This window comes from Crocuta crocuta, unplaced genomic scaffold (assembly GCF_008692635.1).
Source record: "Crocuta crocuta isolate KB4526 unplaced genomic scaffold, BGI_CrCroc_1.0 scaffold462, whole genome shotgun sequence".
Lineage (NCBI taxonomy): Eukaryota > Metazoa > Chordata > Mammalia > Carnivora > Hyaenidae > Crocuta > Crocuta crocuta.
Genome location: NW_027527437.1, coordinates 3,484,595 through 3,506,140, shown reverse-complemented (window position 1 = coordinate 3,506,140; position 21,546 = coordinate 3,484,595). Strand labels below are relative to the sequence as shown.

Here is a 21,546-nt window from a genome sequence, read left to right as displayed (position 1 = left end):
AATGGTTAAGAACTCATATATTTTATGAAGTTACCCTCTATGGGAATTACCCTCTTGGTCTAGAATTTTTAAGTTTTCTCTAAATTAGATTTTATTATTATAGAATACAATTCAACTCACTTTTCCTACTGGCAAACGAAAATACGTATATTTACATAACATTAACCATAAAAATAATTACTTATAAAGTTATTCATGTTATCATTGTGATAGATTTTGATTATTTAAATATTTGATTAGAACCCGGATTTTGGAATCACTACTTACACATTTTTTTGATTTCAATACTTAAAAACCAAAAATAATATAAAAACACTTATATTTGTTGAACAATCAATCATTTTGAGTTGGAAACCTAGCTACTTGAAAAACACAGTACAGTTACATTCATTTTTTGCCCTTAAGATAATCTAGTTAAACTTTAAAGACACGTTCTTTTTATTAATGGAAATGAGGCAGACAACCTTTTGACTAGAGAGCTTGACAAAGGGCAAAATGGCTAGGCTTTATGGAAATCAAGTCTTAAAATTAAATTCAAACAACACAGAAAAAGAAGAGTCATTCGGCACCAATATTCAGATATATGAATAGCAAGGTGGGGCACTCAAAACATTTTAAATTGTCTCATTTAATTCGTCATGACCTTAATGCTATCACTGCTCTTTTCAAATGGGCCATGTTATAAACATTTCAAGAGCTGAGAGTCCATGGATTTCCATTTATTATTAGATAAAAATTGCACAAATTATCCAGTCTGTCTACTTTCATCTAATTGGGACAGATCAGGTGTAAACAGTTCTACTAATACCCTGTAGACAGAGCATCTCTGAAGATAAACTGAATTAATTTTCTCATTGTTTAATAAAAATATGTTTACAAAGGTCAGTTTCATAGACATATAGAAATAAGAATGCAGGACCAATTATTTTTACACGTTGTGAAAAGTGAAAGCAGAAAAGAGAAATGTTGACTCTTATTACTTGTAAACTATTCTTCTAGATCACATAATCATAAATATTTCAATTAAAAATAAATTATCCATCATAATTAGGAAGGCTTGTTTGTTCTTAAGATGGCAAATTCCAATGATTCTGTAAGTACATAACTTACATAACTTTAGTTTCTTAACTAACCAAGCCTAAAAGTCAGTGACTAATATAATTAAAGTTCATTTTTCCTCATGCAAAAGTATAATGTGTTGTTCTTGATTTGCTTGTGGCATTTTACACGGTCAATCAGTGACCCTGGGGCTTTGCTATTCCCTCCAACTGGGGCTTTGCTATCACCTGGAATTTCAGAGCCCTCTGCTAAGGCTAGACACACTGCATTGGCCAAAAGATAAGGCAATGGAACATGTCAGAAATTACAGACGGTTTGTATGTGCCATGCTCCAGCAAAGGGTACATTCACATTTTATAGCCCAAAACTTAGCAAAGTAGGCTTGCAAATGTAATAGCAAAGTGTCTATGTGTCTGGAAAAGAAAGTGGAAAGAGATCTTGTGAGCACTTAGTAGTCTAGGTGACATATTACAGTAATTTCTTTCTTTTATTTTTTTAAAATGTTTTTTATTTATTTCTGAGAGAGAGAGACAGCATGAGCAGGGGAGGGTCAGAGAGAGAGGGAGATACAATTCTGAAGCAGGATCTAGGCTCTGAGCTAGCTGTCAGCACAGAGCCGACACGGGGCTGGAACCCACGAACTGTGAGATCATGACCTGAGCCAAAGTCGGATGCTTAACTGACTGAGCCACCCAGGCGCCCCAGTAATTTCTGATCTTAAATAGAGTTTACTGAATCTACTTCCTATCTTGTTACATCAGTTTCCAGGAATGATTAATTCATTAATTTGACATAAGTAACTCAACAAATACTTATTAAGTGACTTCTAGTACTCGGGATGCTTATCAACTCTCCTGTGAATATAGAGTAATGAGCCACCTGGTTTGCTTGACACTGATGAGATTTCTTGAGACTTTCAGTGCTAAAATAGAAATGATCATAGGCCAACCAAGAAGGTGAATGTTCTAAAAAACAAATATTAGTTAAATTATCATTAAAGACAGATACCACCAATTTCTGCTAGTATTCATGCTTTTACTGTAAAATGTTAGATGATGTAGATAAAATGGAAATCTGCATGTAGCGAACTGTTAATGTTTTGGCACATAATTGCATAGTCACTCTGCATATATGGATTCATGAAACACAATCTAGTTTTCCATCTAATACTTTTACCTGTAGAATTTGATCATACTTAAAATACAATTAGGTATGTGTCACTAACATTATCTTAATGGCTTCATAGCATCTTAGAGAATGAATGTATAGTTATTTATTTTATTAGCCTTTTATTGTCAGACATTGATTTCAGTTTTTGACGGCTACAAACACTGATTGAACCACTATGTTGGTATATAAATTTTAGACATCTTGTCAAACACACTACAGTAAGTTATCATGTGGCATATATTCCACATGTAGCTTTTATTGGGAGAAGCTTTTATAGGGTCAGGAGCAGCAGTGGTAACACATATGCCCTTGCGTTCTGAGTAACCTCAGGTTGTCAGGTTTTCAATCCACTTGATTAAGGCAGCTCCAGTTACTCAGGGGCTTTAATATATCAGGGGCTAGGGTCCTTGGCTAGGAACTGCCACTCTATGGTATGTTAGACCCTCAGTCTCCAATCCTGCTAGACCACCCAATAGTCTATAAAAATGCTTGACAGTCAATAGAGCCTAAATGTTGTGGGTTTCAGGTCCTGACTGATCTCATGAGGGAGGGTAATAAACTGTGCTCTGAGAGGCTAGCTTAGCAGATCAGTCTCAGAAAAGTTCATCTTTTTATCTCCTTTACACATGAGTCAGTGCTTAAATGCACCACTAGCACTACACAATGCATATATAAAATGGGTTTATTTGAAGAAAATGTTACTAGTAATAAATTGGTAGAGCACACAAACTCCCACATTTTCATAATGCTATAGGTGACCTGTAGAGACAAGGTCTCGGAAGTATTCCAACTGAGAGAGACTCTGCTCCATAATAATCTACATGAATGTACTGAGGGGAGAAGAAAATATTTGAAATCATAGTAATGGAAGTTCTTGTTCCAAGGAGTAACCTCATGAGTAACAAGCATTCTCCTGAGCTCAGAAACTGGAAACAGCCTCATCTTCTCTTGATTCTCCTCAAATCTGCTGAACCATTTCTCTAATAAGCTACTAAAAATGAACAACCAAAATTATCTTGATTGTCTCTCCTCCCTCTCAAGATGTCGAATAATTTAAATAACATCACAATGTCATTGATTAAATGATAAAACATGTCCTTAAAATACTTTGCATGTAAGACCTTTTTTGGAGATATTTTGTCACCTTTTATAATCTTAACTGCACTTGTTAAAGAGAAAGGAATTTGACTCTCATGCTGTATTTGCAATGATTAGACAGGCTGAAGGGTTTGGAAAAAGTCACTTTATTAACAGTTTTCTCAATCCCAACAAGAATACAGTCGGGGAGGTGATAAATGATGAGTCTCTAGAGCCATAATGATTTAAAAAAACAATTATTATGTTCTTGCAAAACCGTTAAGAAAAAGTAAAGGAGCTGTGTGCTGAGAGAACCTGAGAGAATGAAGGCTTTCTAATTCATGATGTCAGCCACTTCCTCTGCTACTAGCACCCTGGTCTTGCTTCTTGTCATCTTTTGTTAAAAACAAAACTAAAATACAAAACAAGAACAGAAAAATCAGTGTGTAAAAATAAAAGGAAAAATAAGAGATGGGAAATTATTTTTATATTATAAATGAGGCTTAGAAAGTTGACAAAATTATAGAAAAAAGTAGAAAGAAAAAATCTTTAAAAATTAAAATGGCATTTATTATAAAAGCGTTAGTCTTCTGATAAGAATTAAAGTTTAATTAAAAAATAGGAATATCAGTATGAGATTTAAGATTAATTTAAGAACTTAAAGAACTTAACAATCAGATAAAACATGAAATATCAGTATTGAAAAATTCATGTTAAAAGACATAAGTTTAGGGGCACTTGGGTGGCTCAGTCGGTTAAGTGTCTGACTCTTAGTTTCAACTCAGGTCATGATCTTGCAGTTCATGAGTTAGAGCACCACATTGCGCTTTGCGCTGACAATGAGGACCTTGCTTAGGATATTCTCTCTTTCCCTCCCCTGTTTGTGCTCTCTGTTTCTCTGTCTCTCTCTCAAAATAAAGTAAACTTAAAAACAAAGACATAAGTTTAAGAGTTTTATGCCAACTTGTGATTATTTTATAAAAATAAATTTGATGACTATATGTACAGGTAATATAATAAGAATAGGTAAGTAAGTTATGAAACACTATATATACTTATGGAGCTTTCCCTTCCAAATAAACCTTTCCTTTGAGAGTCTACTCATTCCCCTAAAACCAGAAGACATTTCCACCAGCCACAGTCAAGTTAGATCCCATTTGGGTGCATTGTTAATAAATGCATAATTAGGTAAGGGGAGGGAATGAAGAATAGGAAAAACAAACATGAGGCATAAACACATGGCATATGAGTAGTAAATTGCATGGGGTGATCTGTTCTGGAGGAAATTACAGTGCTGAAGTGTAAGTGTAAGGATAAAATTACAAGAAGATGGAAAAAAAAGCAACATCAAAAGATGTTTGCATTTTAATAATTAGTTTTCAAATTCAGTAGACTTGATGAAACAGAGTTTGTACAAATGCAGATTTCAGGCCCATGAATTAAAAGTTTCAATCAGTTAATATGGTTGCTGCCTGAGAATCTTCATTCTGTTATGTTCTCCAGGTTAATCTAAAGTTTAGGAAATAGTACTCTGTACCTTTAAGGAGAGCCTGCAATTGCAGAGAACTCCATCCCCCTCCTTATCAACAAGCAAACATGGAAGGTCGTACAGTATTTTTTAAACATATCTTCAATAACCATAATTTTAAAAAATGTTCACTGCAGTTGATACTAGATGGAAGAGCAGTGGGCATTTTTCCCAACACCAGGATAATAGAAACAATATTTTATTGGCTGATTTAATTATCATAAGATATGAGAATTATCAGGGGTTAAAAATTACAACATTAATGAGTAAACTCAAATTAAATTTCCAGGGGTGCCTGGTTGGCTCAGTCGGCTAAGCATCCCACTCTTGATTTTGGTTCAGGTCATGATCCCAGGGTCATGGGATAAAGCCCTGTGTTGGGCCCTGTGCTGAGTGCTGAGATTGCTTGAGAATCTCTCTCTTCTTCTCTCTCTGCTCCTCCTGTGCTCTCTCTTTCTCTCTCAAAATAAATAAATAAACTTAGAAATTAAATTTCCTATTTAAAACAATAAATATAAGATCCTACAAGGATGTACACATACAAGCGTCATGGTCTCAAGAACAAGTGTGGCATAACAACAAAATCAACAAAATCAACATGGAGACTTGGAGAACAAATTATTACTAACAAAAGTAGCCAGGACTAAATATTGTGGCATAAAGATCCAAAATAAGTACAAATAATCTAATGAAGTATTTTTGTCCCTCCTTGGCTAATGTCCATATCAGAGTGTCTCTAAAGTAAATTACTTTAATAGCTTTTATTCTTATTTATATATATCAAATCACTTGTATTAAAAACACTAAGATCCCCATAGTGCCTGAGTGGCTCAGTCAGCTGAGTGTTTGACTCTTGATTTCTGCTCTGGTCATAATACCACAGTTATTGGACTGAGCCTTACATCAGGCTCTACACTGAGCATGGAGCCTGCTTTAGATTCTCTGTCTGTCTCTGTCTCTCCCCATCCTCCCCCCCCTCCTCCCCGTAATGTGTTCTCTCAGTCTAAATTAATAATAATGATAAATTAAATTAAATTTAAAAAATTAAGGTCCCCATTTTCTCAAGGTATTTGCTACTGAAAATTGTGTGACTATTGGCTTCAATTTTAATATTAAGTGTATCTGAATTAAAAACTGTAGCTTCAGGGGCACTTGGGTGGCTCCGTTGGTTAGGCGTCCAACTTTGACTTAGATCATATCTCCCAGTGGTGGGTTTGGGTCTCAAGTCAGTCTCTGTCTAACAGTTGGAGCCCTGAGCTTGCTTTGGATTTGGCGTCTACCTCTCTCTCTGTGCCCCCCTCTCAAAAAGAAATAAACATTAAACATTTTAAAAACTGTAACTTCATAATTTCTTCCATACCCCATTACTGTACCCCTTACAAATGATATCAAGGAAAATCTCAGAAATTATAAATCACACCCATATTCGGCTACCAAAAATTTCCAGGGAAGGACCTTTTTTATAAACTAGGTGTATGTACCCAATCAGTATTTGCAGATTTAAATGAAATAAGACCATAGTATACCTATATTTTTCTTGTCCCACTCTTCACTCTCTCATCATTATTGTAAACCCTCTGAGTTGTGAAAAGACTTACTTGAACTTTAAAAAATAATTTAATTTGGAAACCAGAAGAACTTTTAATACCAGCACTATGAATTTTCTGGTGAGCCAAAGAGTGAATTATATAGTATATTTGTTCCAAAGGCTGCTCATTAAACTGCTCTGCCCTATCCTATTTGAAGTTGAGCTATCTAAATCAAAAGTTGAGAAGCATTTGAGTTTTTTATGAAACTTTATATTTCACTGCATCTAGTGGTTTTAAATATAATAACTGCTATTGGCAGTTCCTTTTGAACTATTCATAGAGCCATAGATTCATTATGATCTTGAAGCTAGGGTAAGAATCTCAATCAGAAAAATAAAAAATAATAAACAGGCTAAAAGAAGAAATGTGGTACAGTTGAAAAGCACAGTGGAGAAAGTAAAGACTATTCTGAGCTTTATTTATTTACCCCTGAAAGTAGATAAATATTTTAATGAAAATACCATTGCTTAGTATATGTTTCTATTCTGTTTTGAGAATTTATCATATAAAATTAATAGACATTCAACTATACTATTTTAAAAATGAGAATATGATAAATATACATTCAAATCCTCTTAAGCTCAATACTGTGCTTCCATTTTGGATGACACATTACCTTAGCGATTGTCACTGTTTTTGGTAATTTAGCACAACAGAATAAAAATATGAGCTTTCAAAACTGTTTATCAATAATAGCCATAGGGTTTCTGTCACACCTCATTTATATATCCTGAATTAATGCTCCAAGCAAATGACACTGAAATTTATACTGATGTAAAATTGCTTAAGTAGCTGTCTCCTGCTGCTATTTCTAAAAGAAGAGTTTGGTTTGTTTTTGTTTGTTTGTTGTTTTGTTTTGTTTTGTTTTTCTCCTCAGTCTATTTGCCTATTTGAATCATGAGAAACTAGAAATAAAATCCCCTGTTTGGTTGGAAATTGCAAAAAACCATCTTTCTTCTTCTTCTTCTTCTTCTTCTTCTTCTTCTTCTTCTTCTTCCTCTTCCTCTTCCTCTTCCTCCTCTTTCTCTTCTTCTTGTTCTTGTTCTTCTTCCTTTTCTTCTTCCTCCTCCTTCTCCTTCTTCTTTTTCCTTTTTAAAATCTTAGTTCTCTCGTATCCAGAGATGACTTTTCTGTGGCTGCCTATTGCAGTTATACAGGGTGTCAAAGAACCAAGAACTGTCTACCTTTCTGCTTTGTGATAGTTAAGCTCTGGCAATTATTCTCCTACTTCAAATGACTGTGGCAACTCCAGGCTTCATGTCCATAGTCAAGTCCTTAGGAAGGTCAGGCACACCCCTTCCTTTAAAAAATGCTTCCTGCAAGTTATTCACATCAATTCTACTTACCAATAATTGGTCAGAACATTGTCACAGGACTACATCCAGCTTCTAAGAATGCTAAGGAATGGATTTGATTTGGGACAGCCAGTACTCAGATAGAATTCTGGGATTTTAGAAGAGAACAGAGATTATGGAACAGTTAGCTATCTCTGCCACAGCCTATTTAGATACCCATCAATCCCTGCTCTTAATTTCCCAAGGAAGATACCCATCCAGTTACCACGTCCAACTTAAAGTTCATGATCTGAGGATTATATTTGGCTTACTGTCATAAGGTATAACTCCTGTATGGTCTTGTGATATATATAATAAAAGACATGTCATTTGTCCCTAACACAGAGAAACAGAATAACTGCATTTGCAAAGATCAGTTTGGAAGAGAGGAATATAAGAAACACAGAGCAGTTAGTTGTCCATGGACCTTATCAAATCTCATTGAACTGAAATAGTAAAGATCCCTTTCTATCTCAATGGAAGAAGTTATTTGTTTAGCCCATCTGGCACAGCCTGCTTTTTTGCTGAGAAGAAATCCCTTCACAAATATCTTCCAGGGACCATGACTCTGATTTATGGGAAAGTCTCTATTGCTCAGTAACTCCATGTCTGAGTTTGAGGTGGGCATTGAGTGATCTGCCTTTGTGGCTATGGAACTTTTATGACTTATCTTCCTGGTATATTTTTGAGATCTCAAAAATCAGGGATGGAACAATTACAGAATATTTTAGGTTAGATTTGTTGTCTCAATGGCAATAAATTCCCACAAAATTAATAGGTTTCAACTTATTTGCTTGTAGTCAGTTTTATAAATAAGCAACCAACACAAATGGCTGACAGACATAAAGACTGAGACATGGTCTTTTACTTACTGCGCTCTGTGTCATGCCCACTACCACTGCCACCTGATTGGTAGCTCTTTTGAGACCATCTAAAGTAAAAAAGTAAAAAGTAAAATGATCTTTGCTTCTATGCTCGCTCCTGCTGTCTGGTATAGAACTCTTATGAAGGTGCATCGCTTCTCAGCCTTTTGACTAAGATCAAGTGTAGAACTCTTATGAAGGTGCTTAGAAAGTTTCTAAGGGTGCCTCTGAGCTATTGATTATTATTGTTTCTAATTGGAATATAGATGATTTTAAAACACCAACACTCAGATCATAGACCAGTGACCATCCTATCCTGCATAGATATGTTCCTTTCATCTCTGTTTACAAACTGACTAGTTCTAGACTTTTATAAAAATGGAGTAGAAGCTCCCAACATTCAGACCACAGTGCCTGATTGATCAAATATTTTTCTAAAGTAAAAATAAACATCATTTTTCAGTTTATGATATTTAAGTCCTTATTACCTACTTCGTGAATGCCATCAATATTTTTTGAAGTGCAGCATTTTATATGTAGAATACAGTCATTCATAATAACCCATGTCTAGGTATGGAATTCTATATTAATTAAAATTAAATGTGACTATGAATGAAAAAACTAAATAACAGAAGCTTAAACTGGTGAGGTGTAAGTCTCTCAGTTAAAAACTCAGAAGTCAGGGCACCTGGGTGGATCAGTCGGTTGAGCGTCCGTCTTCGGCTCAGGTCATGATCTCACGGTTTGTGGGTTCATGCTCCGTGTCAGGGTTCTCTGCTGACAGCTCAGAGCCTGGAACCTGTCTTTGGATTCTGTGTCTCCCTCTCTCTCTGACCCTCCCCTGCTCATGCTGTCTCTATCTCTCAAAAATAAGTAAAAATACATTTTAAAAAATTTTAAAAACTCAGAAGTCACCTATCCAGGGCTGGTAGAACATAAGTCACCAGAGACTTATGCTCTTGCCAGCCTTCCATTCTGGCATCCCTAGGGTATAACAGGTTTTTTTTTTTTTTAAGTCTTCATTTTTATAATTTTCATGCCTATATATTCTTATTAATTTTTAATATTATTAAGTAAAGTATATATAATTTCCTATAAATAATTAGGTCAGTGTTTCTGGATCTCGGTGGAAAATCCGGGTGTTTCGAGAAGTAGCACTCATTCTGTCATTAGCCCTGACAACTTAAGGGCTCAGGATAGTACAGGGTAGACAGACATGATTCAGCTCAAACAGTCTCAGAATGTATTACTGCCTAAATTCCACCTGCCAAACTAGAGATATCAACCAATGCCCAGTATAAATTAGTCTCAGAGGGGCAAACTTACACATATTTTTTGTAAACTTTAAAATATCTTCTTCAGTCTTATTTCCATGGCAACCCCAAAATAAAAATTTCCTGAGGAAAGATCTCTAATGTTTAGAGTGTCCATAGGTCTTTTCTTGTCTGTTGATATTTGTCTCTAGCTGCATCACTAGTTGCCATATTCGGTTCATTAAAAATCCCAAATCACCTAGATTTTATTTGGTAACTAGTGCAGAGGCTCTCCGTGAGGATGTTAATACCACTTGTGATCGTGTTGGAAGATTTAGGTGACCTTTTGTGGCTCCCATTATTGTGATGTCATTAGCATTATTGATAATGTGTTTGCAAGGGCCAGGAATTCACTTCTCCTGAAGTGCTCAGGAGAGTCATAGAAATTCATATTCCATGTAGGTAAAAAAATCTGATCTAAATCCTAACTTCATTTAATTCATGAAAACAAAGTTTTTTTTTGCACAGTTTTAATGTCACTGAGTTTTCCAGGAAGGCACCTGGAAATAAGTTTGTATGTTGTTTGATTTGGATCTTTACCAAAAGTTGTTTGTAATGTAGTAAAAAAGATCACATCATGGATAACACTATCACTTATAGTAAAATGACAGACGAGTCAAGCTATGTCCCATGCTATAATAGCTCATAACAAATATCATACTGTTTATATGTTTTCTGTGACTTGTTTGTTTTGTACAGTATTGCAATATATAAGCATATAATAATTTATTTTTTGTTCTTTTCTAGACAATCCTTTTGTTTGTTTCCAATATTTTTATTAAAGAAAAATACCCAGCTATTTTTTTGGACATGTCTACTTGCTATAGTCTGAATATTTGTGTCAACCCAAACATCCTAACCCCTAAGGAAATAATATTAGGAAACAGAATCTTTAAGATGTGGTTTATTGGGTCATGATGTGGGAGTCATGAATGGGATTAGTGCTCTTATAAAAGAGTCCTGAAAGAATTCCCTCATGATTTGCACCATGTGAAGTTATAACCAGGAGGTGTTGTCTATGACCCAAAAAGCATAAACTCACCAGAACCTGAGCACATTGGCACCCCGATATTGGACTTCCAGCCTCTAGAGCTGTAGGAAAGAAATTTCTGTTGTTTATAAGCTGTCCAGTCTATGGATTTTTTGTTATAACAGCTCATAGTCTCAGAAGAGTGCAGGACTCTATCAGATATTCATCTGAGAATGGACTTTCAGTATGGTAAGTACAGTTTGAGCAGGGATAGTACCAAAAATGTTTGACCACTCTAATGTCATGGGCAGTGCTTTATTGAATGGAAGCCTGCAAACAACTTATTAGCCTGTGAAAATGTGGCTCAACAGATTAATATTCATGGGTATGAATGTTTTAAAAACATTTTTTAAAGCTTATTTATTTATTTATTTATTTTATTTAGAGAGAGAGAGAGAGAGAATGCACAAGCAAGAGAGGGGCAGAGACAGAGGGAGAGAGAGAATCCCAAGGAAGTTTTGCACTATCAGTGTATTTTATAGAATCAAGTATTTCCTTTATGATATCTGTGTTTTATCTGTCACTTAAGAAATATTCTCCTATCATGAGATCATATTTTTCTATATTCTTTCCTAAAATTATTTTTTATGCATTATGTTTGATAAAGGTTCAGTTTTTCTTTTTATGGAAAATTGGTGGGTTCGAGAGAATTTGTTGTAATGTTCATTTTTTTCCACATTTTAAAAGTTTATTTATTTTAAGAGAGAGAGAAAATGAGTGGGAAAAGGGCAGAGAGAGAAGTGAGAGAATTCCAAGCAGGCATTCCTTGAGCTCAATGTGGAGCTCAATCTCTCAAACCATGAGATAATGACCCGAGCTAAATCCAAGATTCAGACACTGAATCGATCGACTGTGCCACCCAGACACTCCATCTTTTTCACACTTATTGGCAATGAATCTTTATGATTAATCAATTTGTTCTACAGTCTGTCCTGTTAATTATTTTTTAATATTTATACAAATATGATTTTCATTATATTTTCAAAAATGATAAGGCACATCCCTATGCCTACTTTTGTTCTTTTGAATTATCATTTGGCCAGTTTTACTCTTTGGTTTAATTATAAGTATATTAAAATTAGTTTATGCCAAAACATCCCAATATAATTCATTTAATTGAAAATTATTACATATATGTATATGGGAAAAATTAACTTTTCAATTATACCAGGCATTCTAATCTATAAACATTTACCTTGGATTTCTCTAATTTCTTTAAATAAATCTTTGAAATTCTCTCCAAAATGAAATGACATTTACTCTTACTGAGAATTAATAATTTAAGATATAAGTCCACTTAATTCAGCACAGGCAGACTGAGGAAATGTGTGAAAAGTTAACAGATGAAGAGAGGCTTAAGTTTCCAATCCTCTGGATAGTGTGGAATACCCAGGCTCCTCTGGAATACTGTATTTGTGCAAGACAACTTGATATTTTTGTATAGAATCATGTATAACTTGCCAGTAATATTTGTTTTATTTTTGAATAAAAATAAATATGAGCTTTCTCCCCGAGCCATAATGGATTTTCAGGAGCACTGTTTTGTGGACATGCAGCTCATTTTGGACATCTCAGAATTCAAAATGTAGACAACTGTTTTAGTTCTATCACTAAATTAATGGAACATATTTTCTGGCTGCACGAGGAACTTAGATTATTTCTTACACATGTAGTGCTCCTTTATACTGATACCTCTGCTTAAATATTTTCTTGGCCTTAACTGTCTCCTCTTGTTTTTTGACTGAAATTCTACTTAGTCTTGGTAAACATCTTAGAGTGTCTTTTCCTATGACTCACAGAAGTAGAATCAGATGTGTAAGTTTTATTATATTATACACATCTGATTGTATAATGGTTGTTTTTGATATGTCTATTTCCTTCATTAATTTGTCTGTTTAATGATATCAGACAATAGATAATATTAATATTATATTCCAAATACTTAACACAGTGCTTATAATCTTTTAGGAATAATATTTTGTCATAAACTGATACATTAAATTCTTTTCAACTTTACATTTTTTCTTAAGTAAAGATGAATACTACCAGGAAAATATATTTATGTAGTAGAGAAGATATCACAATTCTGCAGATATTTTTATTATTAGATTTATCATATTTACTTGTGATATAAATTTAGATGCATATTCACTAGGGGAAGATTAAATACTAAATTTTATATGGCTATATTGCAGTTTAAGAATTGAAAGTAATTAGCATCATAGCATTCCAAAAGGTTTTCATTGTTTATACCACTTAATTCTTAAAATGTAAAATTTAATTACTTTCTTATACGTATTCCAGGTTTCTAAACAGAGTCATAAAACATTCACTGTAGAAGGGAAGATGGAGATAATCTCTTTTCTCCCCCACATTTAGCAGAGAACTGTCTTTAGAGAGGAAAAGATTGTTTCCTTTATGTAATTCCATTTTTTTGGATCACTTTTAGGTACACAGCAAAATTGATACAAAAGTACAGAGATTTCTCATTTTTTCTTAGGATTTCCATCTCTCTGCTTACATTGCCATCTGTTCTTGCATGCTGTCTACTCTATCCATTAGAATCCTCAGAATATTAATGACAGTTGTTTTAAATTTTTGGTCTGATAATTCCAACATCCTTGCCATGTCAGGTTCTGATGCTTACTCTATCTCTTCAAATTGTGTTTTTTGCCTTTTGGTGTGTCTTGTAATTTTCTCTTGATAGCTGGCAATCATGTAAATGGAACTGCTGTGGATAGACCTTTGGTAATGTGATGATGAGGTGTGGGAAGAGGGGAAGCTTTTAATAGTCCTATGATTAGATCTCAGGCTTTTAGTGAGTCTATATCTCCAGATTGTGATTTTCACAAGTGTTTTCTCAGTTTTATTTTTCTTCTCTGTTAGGTGGGAGAGGATGTCTAGAGCTAAGTAGAATTGAGTATTTTCCTTCTCCCATTTGAAAGGCTAGGGTGGGCTGCAGTTGGGTACATCCCTTCCTCCAAGTCAATTAGGCTTTGATAATCCCCCAGCCAGTTAGGCTCTGGTTAATTGGATCCTCCTGAAGACAGGCCTATTAAGAACAGAGTGATCCCACATATTTCAAAATGGTCCTCTTTCCCACTTGCTGCTAGTAATCTTGAGAGGACTTTTCCTAGATAATGACATGGGAACCTGGTGGATCTCCTTTACATAAATCTTACAGATTCGTGGGGTTTTCTATGACTGGATCCTTGGAGATTTTAACTCTCAGAAAGAGTTGTTCACAGTGAGCCTCCCACGTTTCCTCAGTTATAGCACAGGGTTTCCTGCCTTTGGTTCCTGAAGCAATTTCTGCTACTGAGTCTCTGCTCTGGTAAGCCAACCCCTGCATTCTTCTGTCTGTCTCTTCAATCCTGGGGGCTACCGTTTGTCTTGTGTCCTCACTGCTCTTATGACGGATCTTAGGAAAATTGATTTGTTTTCATCTGTTCATTCGACATTTTCCTTGTTAGTATGGAGTTGTGCCTTACAACCTCATATAGAACAGGAAATACATTTGTTCTCAAGATGAGGTTGCATTTTCTGTATGCTAAAAAGGAAATTTTACTTGGTTTATAAATTGATGATTAAAGAGTTAAGTATGTGGATTCTAAATATTCTTCTGGGCATATTTTATAGCAAAATTATCCTCTTAACACTCAAAAAACATGTAAGAATGGTGCATTATGAGAAAATATAAAATCATTTTCCCATCTGAAACAACCGCTTTTGAAAGAATGTCCATAGATTGGTATAAGTCTCAAATTAATATCGTGTATTTCATTTTTTTAAGATATGACACTGATGGTTTGAAGATATAAATATTTGACATTTTTAATGGTAATGCATATCTTTAACTACAAGTCGGGTCATTGAAGTTATTTTCCAAAGATAAATATATCCAAATGTCTCCATTTATAGATCACAAATTAGTATTTAAAATTATGAATGTTGTTTTGTCCTAGTTATCTGAAGTTTGTTAAAATATCATCTTAAATCATTTTAGCTCTCATTTGGAGATGCTTTTCCTTTATTTACATTAGATACTGTGCTTCATAATATCTTTGTTAAATTTAGAGAAAGTCTGACACCTGCAATTTTATTCTTAATTCTACCATTGATGTCGCCATCTTGTTCCCTTGTTTTCTATCAGTAAAAGAGGTAGATATATATTTGTAAAAGAAGGTAATCAATTATACTGTATGGATGCTCACTCATATTCTATGTTATATTATTTTCAAGCCCTTTGTCCCATCATTTCCAAAGTGATAGCATGTATTTAGAAAAGAAGGTAGAGAAAATTTTCATTGATGCAAAGTCAGCATTCATATTAATGAGAACAGCCCAATATTACTTCATGTAGGGTATATAACTGTGATATGGTATAGAGACATGTATGGACTCATGACTGCTAGGAGCCGTTATGTTTTACATAAAGCTCCAATAAGAATTCAATGCTTTTCATTTTGGTTTGCTCATATGTTTTTGATTAATTATCTTTTACTTTTGAGATAATTGTAGATTTATAGGCAGTTGTAAGAAATAATACAGAGAACCTATGTACTCATGATAACCTCTTACAAAACTATAGGACAATATCACAACCAAGATATTGTTATTGATCTGGTTAAAATACAGAACATTTACATTACTACAAGGATTGTTCATATTGAGTTTTTATATTTTCTAACTTGTTACCTGACCTCCATCCTCTCCTTAAACCCTGCCAACCACTAATATGTTTATTTCTATAATTTTGTCATTTCAAATGCTATATAGTGGAATAATACAGGATGTGACTTTTGGGGACTGAATTTCTTACTCAGCAATTTTCTCTGGAGTTTCATCCAGATTGTTGCATATATCCATGTTTTGTACCTATTAGTGATTAGTGTGTATTAGCACTCCCTTACTGTGGGACTGATTTTTTTCTTTTTCTTTTTTTAAAAATAATTCTCTCTTTTTTTTCAATTTATATAAATAATCTCTATCAAGACTTGGTTCCAAATTCTTTCCTGTAGATAATTAAACCCTATTAACTTCCTCTCACTATAAACACTTCAATATCATATTCCCTAGGCATGTATATGGTATTTGTACAACATATTTTATTTTCATCAATAAATAAATGTGTTTGCTATTATTCCCTTCTTATTTTATATACTTCAGTAACTACATTTAAAATTATGAAAGCAAATCATAACAATTAATAGTCACTGGGTACATATTATGATTAGTTTTTGTGCTAAGTATTTCGTATGCATATAACAATGCTCACAGTAACTTCTATGAAGTAGGTGCCATTATTAACCTATTTTACAGGTAATAAAACTAATGATTATCAAAGAACACTCAAGCCTTTAGAATCCAGACCTTCTATACTAGATTGTTTTGGGCTTTAGATGTACTCTTTTATTTCCTTTAAGATGTAATTGACATGAGACATTGTTTGCTCAAGGGTGCAACATGTTGATTTGATACATTTGGTATATTGTAATCTGATTACCACTGTAGCATTAGCTAACACCACTATTACATCAAGCAATTATAATTTTGTATTTGTGGTGAAAATATTTAAGATCTAACCTCTAAAAGATCTGAATTTCTGGATCATATGCTAGTTCTAATTTTTATTAGGACACTAAAAATTTTATTAAAACAGTAAAAGTTTTCTATAGTGGCTATACCATTTAAATTCCCACTAAGAGTGCACAAGAATTTGCTTTTATCCACATCTGTGTCAATATTAGTTATCTCTTGTCTTCATGATGGTAGACATTCTAACAGATGTGAAGTGATATCTCACTGTGGTTTTGATTTGCATTTCCCAGATGATTAGTGATGTTAAGTATCTTCTCATGTACCTGTTGGCCACTTGGAAGTTTTCTTTGGAAAAAAAAAAATGTTCAGTGCCCCTGTCTATTTTTTTTTTTAAATATTTTTATTTATTTCTAGGAGAGAGAGAGACAGCGTGAGCAGGGGAGGGTCAGAGAGAGAGGGAGTCACAGACTGAAACAGGCTCCAGGCTCTGAGCTGGCAGTCAGCACAGAGCCCGACGCGGGGCTCGAACCCACGAACCGCGAGATCATGACCTAAGCGAAAGTCGGACGCTCAACCGACTAAGCCACCCAGGCGCCCCGCCCCTGTCTATTTTTAAGACAGATTGTTTTTCCTTGTTATTTCATTATATGAGTTCTATAAATATTTTGGATATTAACTCCTAATCCTATATATGATCAGCTGTTTATGGAAGGGGTGATGCTGTCAGCTTCTTGTACTCTCTCTAGCAAATCCAAACTTGTATTTCCTCACCTCTAATAAAGTGCTGAAATCTCCCCTCAGGAAACCTGGACTTCTACAAAGGCTCTATCATCTGTGGGTGTCTGGCTAAGTCAGCACTCTCTCAGTGTTCCCTGACTTCAGCTAAGAGAGGCCGGGCTGGTTTGCAGCTTTCACAACTCACACCGTGGTCTGTCTGCCTATTATTCAACGCACAGGTAGGTGAGAAACCTCCTGCATCCTTTGGTGGATGGTGCTGGATCCCAACTGCTACAGAGGTACTTTTGTTTGTGGCTGAGGGTCAAACTTTAGTTGTTAAAGAAGGAGTGAGGAAGGGAGCACAAAGGAGGATGGCCTTATGCCGCTATGCTGCCGAAGTCATGTCTTACAGGACAATGTGTTTAACTTTTCATCCATTGAAGGACATCTGGGTTACGTCCAGTTTATTTACTATTGTAAATTAAACAGCTAGTAACATTTCTGTTCAAATTTTTCTGTAGACATGTATTTTTATTTCTCTAGGCTAAATGGCCAAGAGTGCAATTCCCAGATTACATGGTAGTTCCATGATGAATTATTTTTAAGAAACTGCTAAACTGTTTTCCAGAGGGCTCTGTTTTACATGGCTACCTACATTGTATGAGTAATCTGGTTTCTGTTCATTCTTATCAATGTTTGGTGTTGTCACTACTTTTTAAGCCACTGTAATAGGTGTGTTAGTGATATCTCATTGTGTTTTTAATTGCATTCTCTTACTGGCTAATGAAGTTGAGCATCTTTTCCTGTGCTTATTTGCCATTGGTATACCATCTTTGGAGAAACACTCCTTATTCTTTACCCATTTGCTAAGTGGATTGTTTTTATTTTTCATTTTTGACACTAGTCTTTTGTTGGACCTGTTGTTTGTACATATTTTTTCCCAGTGTGTTGTTTTCCTTTTTGTTCTCTTCCCCCGTCTTTCATGGAGTAAATGTTTGGAAGTACAATATATCAGTTCTTTCTTTTATAGATTATACTTTTGGTGTCACATCTAACAACTCTAAGTCTACCCCTAGATCCCAAAGATAGTACTATATATATGTTTTTTTCTAAAATGAGATCAAACAAAATAAACTTAATTTTTTAAGGTCTTTATTTTATTTTTGAGAGACAGACAGAAAGTGAGCGGGGGAAGGTCAGAGAGAGACAGAGATACAGAATCTGAAGCAGGCTCCAGGTTCTGAGGTGTCAGCACAGAGCCCGATGCGGGGCTCAAACCCACAGACTGTGAGATCATGACCTGAGCCAAAGTCGGACACTTAACTGATTGAGCCACCCCGGCGCCCCAAACAAAATAAACTTATATCACATTCAGAAATAGTATATAGGAAAAGAAACACAGGTATGAAAAATTTTTTAAATTGTAGGCTTTCTGCGCCAAAAAGGGCCACACAAGGAACACACTATAATTCTTTTTAAATTGCTGAATTAAGGTTATAATCATGGGTCTGAGCTTCCTCTCAGACAAAGCAAGGAGCAAAGCAATCAGTTAATATAGATTTTCTGTCGATAATATCTATGTTATTTATTAATATTTACTATATTATCAGCAATTCAAAATCTGTTTTCTTAAAAAGTGAAAATTTGAGATTATTTTTACTATGGGTACAATATAATTTACAAGTAAGTGTGTTTGCATATGTATATCCATCCATACTCCCAGTTTAATGATGCGTTTTAAAATATTGCATCCTGTTAATAATTGCTTTACTATGACAATGGTATGAATCTTATAGTTAGACTTATTAAGGTTTAAATCCCGACTTTGGCAGTTATGCTGGTCAACCTTGCTTCTGCTCTAATTTTCTCAAACTAGAAAAGGAGGTTTAAAGTGAGAAAAATAACATATTTAATTTTCTTAGCAAGAGCCTAGCAAAATATATATATTATATAAATATTTTACTACTTAGGAGTAAAAAGTATATAATATATGATATATATACACATATAATATGTACATATATGTTTATCATTTCTGATTAATTATCCTGGAGTAAAGTAAATAAAGATTAAAATATTCAAATATTGCCTAATAGGTATGCATAAACCATGAATAAACTTTTTTGTAGCTTTCCATATACAATAACTGAGGTACATAATGAAGATCATAATAGCTTGAGCACAAAAAACTGTTAAGTTCATTTACCCATAATGATATAGTGTATGGGGAAAAATGCACTAGAAGATGATTACTTAAATTCTCAGGTTTTTTGGGTTTTTTTGTCATTTTGTTTTTTTGCCTATAATAAATAGTCTCTGACTATTCCAGTCTTCTCAGATTTTCCTCGGGATATCACGCTTTGTAGAGTCCTTGTATTCTGCTCCAATTATAAAATTCTGAGAAGTGTCTCTCTGAGCTGGCATGAACTGCTCCTAAAGGCAGTCAACCAATGATCAGAAGAGGGCCACCTACTGTTAAGCAGTACATCAAAGCAGAGCACAGTGAAGGCAATTTATTTTCTTACTATTGTATTTGCCGCCCCACAGAGGGAAGTGCAATACTGTTGCTTCTTGCTTTCTCTTCATTTGTAGAGATAATACAGTGCAAGTAAAATTATCTCAGATACAGTCCCTCAAAGACTGAGACTCTCTGAAAAACGCCCCAAGTACTCACAGTTTAGAGAATTCGACATTACATCTTCTGTGGAACTGCATACAAATAGATCATAAGATTTCTTTCCTCTATTAGTATGGAAAATATCCGCGGAGAATCAGATGAGATAGGCATTTCTTATTACACAAATGCCAAAAATATATACTTTTTATATTTTACATGATATATAGTAACCATTTTCCTCAGTGATTCAAATATTGTTGTAAATTTAAATTGTGCAAATAAAGTAATATTTAGTTAACAATTATAGGATCAGGTTGAACAGTATATATAATCTTTTGTTGTGATTGTGTACATTTTACCATTTCTGTTGGTTTGTAATTTTTGAAAGAAAATAGATGGGGGAGAATAGATATGTTCATAATCAGATAAGTGAACTTGTCAGTGACAGAGCCATGGTTAGAAATTATTTGCCCTGAATGTTGCCTGAGAATCTGTTATGTCTATTGTACAGCTTTTTTTTCCCATTCTTAAATAATGCAATTGTTTGTGCCTGCATTTCTCAGTATCATAAACAAAGAACTACAACAACAACAACAAAAATTAGAGCTAATACTGTTTAAGTAATGATTAGTTTGAAATATTCTGAGGCAAACATTTCACTTCAGATGTCATTTTCCCCATGATTCTTATTTCAAATTTACTATTTGTTCTATTCCACTAAGAAATGTCTTGAGTATAAGTTATTGTTGCTAAGAGCAGGGGACTGATAATTATCATATTTTTATTAGATTTATTATAAAATACCTAATGACAGTATATAAATATGCTATATCATTAGCTGCCATAAAAATGGGATAAATATCTAGATAATATCATTATGCTTTTTCTCAAAATTATGTAAGAGGATAATAAGCCAATAATAAGATACAAATCTTTACTAATTTTACCTCCATTATAGTGATGATATATCTGCACTCAAATATGCCACTATTCCAGATTCTTACTTAGACATTTAATCTAATAATATTCTTGTTATTTACCTCTTAGGGTAGGAAGAATTATATACTCTGTTTTAAATATTCAAAGAGCTACAGGAGATTGCTATTTTAGTCTTTTTTCCCCATTTTTTGCTATCATCACAAATCACCGATAACTAGTTCAGTGGATTACAACTGCAAATTTTTTCCTTGCTCATATTACATAAGGAATATGGAGGAATATGGGTCAACTCAACTCTTTTGGTCTCTCCTGGTTTCTCTGGGCTTCGCTGGACTCACCTGTACATATCTTCTCTTTCTGGAACTCAGTTTCAAGGGGTAATGACAATCTGGGTCATGTTTTTATGGTGAAAACCAGGAGAATGAAGTTTAAGAAAAGTACATTAAGGCCTTTGCTCAGATAAAACAAATATCACATCGTTTCGTACCTTGTGAATCAAAGAATGTCAAATGTCCAGGAGTACCAATTCAATGGTTTAGGAAAGTATATTATGCCTGCAAAAAAAAGCCTGACAAAGAATAAGAGGAAATAAATAATAGTGAATGAATAATACAAGTTACTATGATTATCCTGTAATCTTGATTTTGCCTACATATTTTTATACCTTCTAACTATGGTCTTGATAATTGCAGGCTTTATGACTATTAACATTTTATCCCCCATAAGAATAGGAATTCTCTCTCAGATGAAAAAGTCTAAATCAACTAAT

The 21,546-nt window shown here is 34.2% G+C and overlaps 1 long non-coding RNA gene across 1 annotated transcript; it reads right to left on the bottom strand.

The window, feature by feature from the left end:
• Window positions 1-3,658: 3,658 nt before the first annotated feature.
• LOC144228303 (uncharacterized) lies at window positions 3,659-10,140 on the bottom strand. Its single transcript, XR_013334158.1, has 3 exons — window positions 9,947-10,140; window positions 8,630-8,688; window positions 3,659-3,718 (listed from the first exon to the last, which is right to left on the bottom strand). It is a non-coding gene; the product is annotated as an uncharacterized LOC144228303 (long non-coding RNA).
• Between the last annotated feature and the right edge of the window lie 11,406 nt (window positions 10,141-21,546).